We start from the raw sequence: 6,380 nt of genomic DNA, 5'->3' as shown, positions 1-6,380 counted from the left end.
CATGGCCACAGGCTTGGGAGTCGGAGGTTGTGGGTTCTAATCCCGGCTCCGCCACTTATCAGCTGTGTGACTTTGGGCCAGTCACTGTACCTCAGTTACCTCATCTGTAAAATGGGGATTAAGACTGTGAGTCCCACGTGGGACAACCTGATTACCTTGTGTCTACCCCAGCGCTTAGAACAGTGCTTGGCACATAGTAAGCACTTAACAAAAACCATCAAGATTATTATAATGGAAGAGCACAGGTCTTCGAGTCAGAGGACCTGGGTTCTAATCCTAGATCTACCACTTGTCTACTCTGTGACCTTGGGCAAGTCTCTTAACTTCTCCGTGCCTCAGTTACCTCTGATGCAAAATGGGGATTAAGACTGTGAGTCCCATATGGGACATGGGTTGTGTCCAGTCTGATTTTCTCATATTTACCCCAGTGCTTAGTTACTGTCTGGCACTTAGTAAAAGCTTAGCAATTACCATTAAAAAAAAATTAGACACCGTTCCTGGCCCACAGAGGGCTCACAATCTAAAAATAAAAATGGGGGAAAGGGAGTAGTAACAGAAACATAGAAGAAATAAAACACTAAGACAAATTAAAGGCAGAAACAGAGCTCGGTAGGATGCTGCAGCTTTTCTTGCTTTGTCTTATGCCGTCGTCGCCTTTGACCCATCGCGACGCCACAAACACACCTCTCCCAGAATGTCCCACCTCTATCTGCAATCGTTCTGGTAGTGTATCCACAGAGTTTTCTAGGTAAAAATATGGAAGTGGCTTACCATTGCCTCTTTCCACGCAGTGAACCTGAGTCTTCACCCTCGACTCTCTCCCGTGCCACTGCCGCCCAGCATAGGTGAGTTTTGACTTGTAGCAGATTGCCTTCCACTTGCTAGCCACTGCCCAAGCTAGGAATGGAATGGACAGGCCTCTGCCTGACTCTCCCTCCTGTAGTCGAGGCTGATAGAGTACTGGGAACTGTCCAGGTGTGACCCTGAGAGGGGGACTGTGGCTAGAGGATCAGAGTCGTCACAGCCGTGGTCACAGTGACTGCTCCGGCAGCAATTGCCTCAGTCTTTCTGAGGTTTTGTGGAGGTGGCGGCAGGCTATGGTTGCTTCTCTGTGCCTGGCTGGGGTGGCGGGAAGCAGGACAGAATCCCGGGAAAGCCACTTGATGGTCCAGGGGAGGGGGACATCAGGGGCCCTGGGTACTACAGCCAAGGGGCGGCAAGTAGCCAGAGGAATCACACAGCCCTCTTTCCTCCAATGCTCTAGGGGATGCACACACAGCCGTGCCCAGGAAGAAGCAGGATCATTATTTACATGCTTCTGGCAGAGAAATTGTATGTTCACGGCCTCAGAATAAGAGTTGTCAACGTTTAATTATCTAAGGAAATGAGAGGAAAGCAGGAGCATGAAAAAGGAAGTACAGCAATTCTACATAATTTTCATTCTCTCTTGATTTAACCTCCTGCATGAGTTCTTACAAGAGAAGCTTAAAAAGTTGCCAAAGTGACACATTTGTATTTTACCTCCTTTTCCTTCCCCTATCCACCTATTGATGCAAGCAAGTCCTAATGAGCAATGAAATGCCAGCAAGAGAAAGAAACAGAAGCAAATAAAATAGATAAACAGTTAAGTGGATTAACAACTCCCTGGGTAACATCGTGCTACGCTTGCACCAGAATGTGCCTTGAAAAAGGGTTATTTTCTGAGACCGAAGGTTTTAGTATGCCCACCTGAAACCAAGTGGTAAAACACTAATAGCTCCAGGAGAAACATCCTGAAAGAGATTACCTCTCCAGAGTCACTCAGCTACAAACTGCCCTGTGCTAACGGATACTAAATACTTCCAAGGTCACAGTAATGCTGCCAGAATTGTATTTCAGAGGGTTGCTGAGGGAAATTGTATTTCAGAGGGCTATTTGAGAGGGAAAATGTCATGGACCAATTGCCAGCCAATGTAGAGGCTTAGGAAGCTCGACTCTAAAGCAGACTAGAGGGTGGGGGAAATCCATAACCACTGCTCATTCTACACTCTATCCTGATCTGGAGTAAATAAGCCAAGGGAGGTACATCCTTAACAGGCATGTATCTTTCAATGCCAGAATCTAAAAGGCATGGCTGCAAAGTATCCCAAAATAAAAATTACTCTTCCCCCTTTTTTTGAAGGCACATCTCCTCCAAGAGGCCGTCCCATCTCCCATTCCCTTCTGTGTTCTGTGACTTGCTCCCTTTGCCCTTTTCCCCCTCCCAACCCCACAGCATGTATGTACATATCTGAATTTCTTATTTGTATTGATGTCTGCCTCCCCCAGTCTAGACTGTAAGCCCACCGTGGACAGTGGATGTGACTGTTTATTGCTATATCATACTCTCCCAAACTCTTAGTAAAGTGCTCTGCACACAGAAAGTGCTCAATAAATACGATTGATTGAATGAGTGAATGAATGAATGAATGAATGAATGAATGAATGAATGAAAAGTCCAGGGTTTTGATGCAGAGGTGGTGTATAAACTGGACCGTGGATTCATCTGGTTCTTTGGTCATGTTGTCTCTGGGCTGTAAGCTCCTTGTGGGCAGGGAACATGTCTACCAACTGTTATATTTTACTCTCCCGAGCCCTTAGTACAGTGCTCTACACACAGTGAGCGCCCAATACGTAGGACTGAATGATGTTATAAAATGGCATGTAATCAAAGGCTTATAACCTCTCAAAAGAGCGATTAAATCAGATCCAGCCAGAATCATCTTCAGGATTTTAAGTTGTCTCACTTTGTATAGCATGTGGCAACTAGCTGACTGAAAGGGATCATTGCCCAACCTCGGCATAACCCACTCCGATAGGATTGGGAAAACAAGGAAATCATCAGTAGTATTCATCGAGAACTTACTGGGTGCAGAGAATGTTTTAAGTGCCCGGGAGAGTACAATACCATTGGGTTGGCAGACGTGTTCCCTGTCCACAGTGAGCTTGGGGAAGCAGGTAGCCTAATGAGTAGAGCACAGGCCTAGAAGTCAGAAGGACCTGGGTTCTAATCCCCGTTCCACCACTTGTCAACTGTGTGACCTTGGACAAGTCACTTAACTTCTCTGTGCCTCAGTAACCTCATCTGTGAAATGGGGATTAAGACAGTAAGTAGCTTGTATTTACCCCAGCACAGTAAGCGCTTATTAAATACCCTAAAAAATAAACAAACAAAAAAATCCACATGTGCCCATTCTTCTTCCCTTTTTTCCATCTTCAACTGCTCATTCTACAATGGCTTCTTCCTTTTGATTTTCAAACACACCCACATGTTCCCTATCTTAAAAAAACCTTCTCTGTACCCCACTGCACCATCCAACTATTGCCGCATCGCCCTCCTACCATTCCCATCCAAACTCCTCAAATGGGTTGTTTTCAACCGCTACCTCCATTTCCTTTCCTCTTCCTTGCTCCTCTACAATCTAGCTTCCATCTTCTCCACTCCCATAACACTCTTCTCTCCAAGGTCACCAGTGACCTCGTTCTCACTAAATCTTATGTATTTCATCCTACTCCTCCTTGACCTTCTGTCTGCCATTGACTCTGGGGACCACCCCTTACTCGTGGAAACATTATCTAACCTTGGTTTCCTTGACACTGTCCTCCCTTGATTATCCTCCTACCTCTCTGGCAGCTCCTTCTCAGTTTCCTTTACCAGCCCCTCTTCTGCCTCCCACTCCCTAACTGCCAATTTCCTTTAAGGCTCAGTTCTGTGTCCCCTTCTGTTCTCAATCTACCCTCACTCCCTTGGGGAACTCATTGGCTCTCATGGCTTCAACTACCCCATCTAGGCAGATGACTGCCCAAATCTACTATGTGCCTGGCACATAGTAAGTGCTTAACAAACACCACAATTCTTCCATGCCACCCAAGCACTTGGGTAGTTATATCCTTCCTCACTCTTCTAAAGCTCTTATGTCCCTATCTTTATACTCCCCGCCTTCAAAGTCCTCCTAAAATCACATCTCCTGACTAACCCCCCACTTTCCTGTCTAAGCCCTTCCTTCTGCTTTGTCTGTGCACTTGGGACTGCTTTCTTTAAGCATTTTGATATGCAGCCCTCTATCAATGCCACAGCACTTTTATATTTATCCACGAGTAATTTAGTTCAATGTCTGTCTCCCCCTCTAGACCATCGAAGGTGTTCCTGAATTCAAGATTTAGCCCTGCTTTGACTCCTGTGCCAATTAGGAGATGAGGTAGGACATCTTTCTTTGAGATAAAGAAGAGAGGATGCAGCTGGAGCCTGGCCAGCTCAGCTGATCCAAGAAACTGAAATCTGCTTTTTATTTTGTTTTGTTGGATTCCCCAGTTCTGTTGCCTGCCTCCCTGCCCCAATTCCCAGGCAAAAAGATAAACAAAATGACACCTACAATCTCAGTTTATCCCCTTCCTCTGCTCCTTTTTTTAATGGCATTTGTTAAGCACTTACTATGTGTCAAACACTGTTCTAAGCTCTGCGGCAGATACAAGAGAAGCAGTGTGGCTCAGTGAAAAGAGCCCGGGCTTTGGAGCCAGAGGTCATGGGTTCGAATCCCGGCTCCGCCACATGTCTGCTGGGTGACCTTGGGCAAGTTGCTTCACTTCTCTGAGCCTCAGTTACCTCATCTGTAAACTGGGGATTACGACTGAGTCCCACGTGGGACAACCTGATCACCTTGTATGCCCCCCAGCACTTAGAACAGTGCTTTGCACATAGTAAGTGCTTAACAAATGCCATCATTATTATTATTATTATTATACAAGCTAATTAGGTTGGACACAATCCCTGTCCTACATGGGGTTCACAGCCTTAATCCCCATTTTACAGATGAGGTAACTGAGGCATAGAGAAGCAAAATGACTTGCCCAAGGTCACACAGTAGACAATAATACTAATAATAATTATGATATTTGTTAAGATCCGGGCACTGTAATAAGCACTGGGATGGAGACAAGCAAATTAGGTTGAACACAATCCCTGTCCCACACGGGGCTCACAGTCCTAATCCCTATTTTACAGATGAGGTAACTGGGGCACAGAGAAGTGAAGTGACTTGCCCAAGGTCACACAGCAGACAAGTGGGATTAAAACCGAGTCCTTCTGACCCCCAGGCCCGTGCTCTATCCACTAGTTCATGCTACCTCTCTGGGCTATGTTGCTTCTCCTCCAAACACTTCAATCAGTTGTATTTATTGAGAACTTACTGTGTGCAGGGCATACTAAGCGCTTTGAAGAGTACAAGACAACAGAGTCGGTTGGCATGTTTCATGCTCCCAAAGAGTTTATGGCCTTTAAGCTTGTTTCCCTTCCTCCCTTTGTTCTTATCTCCCTTTTCAGTTGATTCTTAGTCTATCTGGTCTCTGTCTCTACTGATCCCTTTCCCCTTAGGGATAGAGAGCAGCTCTACCCCTGCTCTGCCCCTTCTCTCTCTCTGCATGCCCTGATGTCAAGGATTTTGTCCTCTGGTGCCCTGTGTCCTCCTTTGCCTTACCCTCTGTTTCCCTCAAAATAATGAAACAAAAAAACCCGGAGTAAACAGATCGGGGGGGAGAAGAGAACATTTTTCCTTTATGAAAAACAGCTGGGCATAAATACGTGGAAAAAGAGAATAGTCAAAGTTTCAAAAATAAAGAACTAAATAAAAGAACAGGCCATGGCAGCAGTGACTTTCCAAGTTTCAACTACGATAGCATATGCAACTGTGTGAAACTGGGCTTTTCACGGCAGTTTTTCAGACTCTTCTTGAACATGACTACTCTTAGTTTCTCCATTTCAAACTTGAAATACCATAAATGGTAATGGTCACTTGACATTTTTTAATGCATCAGTGTGCATATTCTGTTGATTGTCTGTGGTTTTGATTTATCTATACCTCGACTTTCTCCCATTCCTCTGAATAATCAAAATTTGCCTAATTCAACCCAGTCATATGCGGGTCTGGGATTGGCCATAACAATACACCATACATATCTTCAAAACCAAAGAATGCTGTGATCTTAGTAAACTGACACTCAAATTTGTAGTGATATTTAACACATTTTAATTGCAATAGAGTTTACTCAGAAATGTCAGGGATACATTATTATATGGTACTTTCATTGTCCTGAATTTTTTATGCAAATTATTCCAAATCTGCTCTACAGGATTGGAAAAGAAACACATCTCTCTATTTCTGTGATACCAAAGTAATTGTTTGATGTTAGAGTTTGACCATATATTTTTTTCTTTCTAGGAGAATGATTGGGAAAGCTGTTCTGGTACAACAGTCTATAAGTATTCATAATTACCAGTGGTGAAACATTACTGGATTCCCCTATCTGTATTTATTTTAAGATCTGCCTCACCCTCTAGAGTGTCAGCGCCTTGTGAGCAGGGATGG

The 6,380-nt window shown here is 44.5% G+C and overlaps 1 non-coding gene across 1 annotated transcript; it reads right to left on the bottom strand.

Moving 5' to 3' along the window:
- Positions 1-855: 855 nt before the first annotated feature.
- On the bottom strand, positions 856-993 carry LOC119941088. The gene has a single exon (XR_005455121.1). It is a non-coding gene; the product is annotated as a small nucleolar RNA SNORA7 (small nucleolar RNA).
- Between the last annotated feature and the right edge of the window lie 5,387 nt (positions 994-6,380).

Source organism: Tachyglossus aculeatus, chromosome 19 (assembly GCF_015852505.1).
Source record: "Tachyglossus aculeatus isolate mTacAcu1 chromosome 19, mTacAcu1.pri, whole genome shotgun sequence".
NCBI lineage: Eukaryota > Metazoa > Chordata > Mammalia > Monotremata > Tachyglossidae > Tachyglossus > Tachyglossus aculeatus.
Note: the sequence above shows the minus strand (reverse complement) of the source record. Positions and strands in the feature narration are given on the sequence as shown.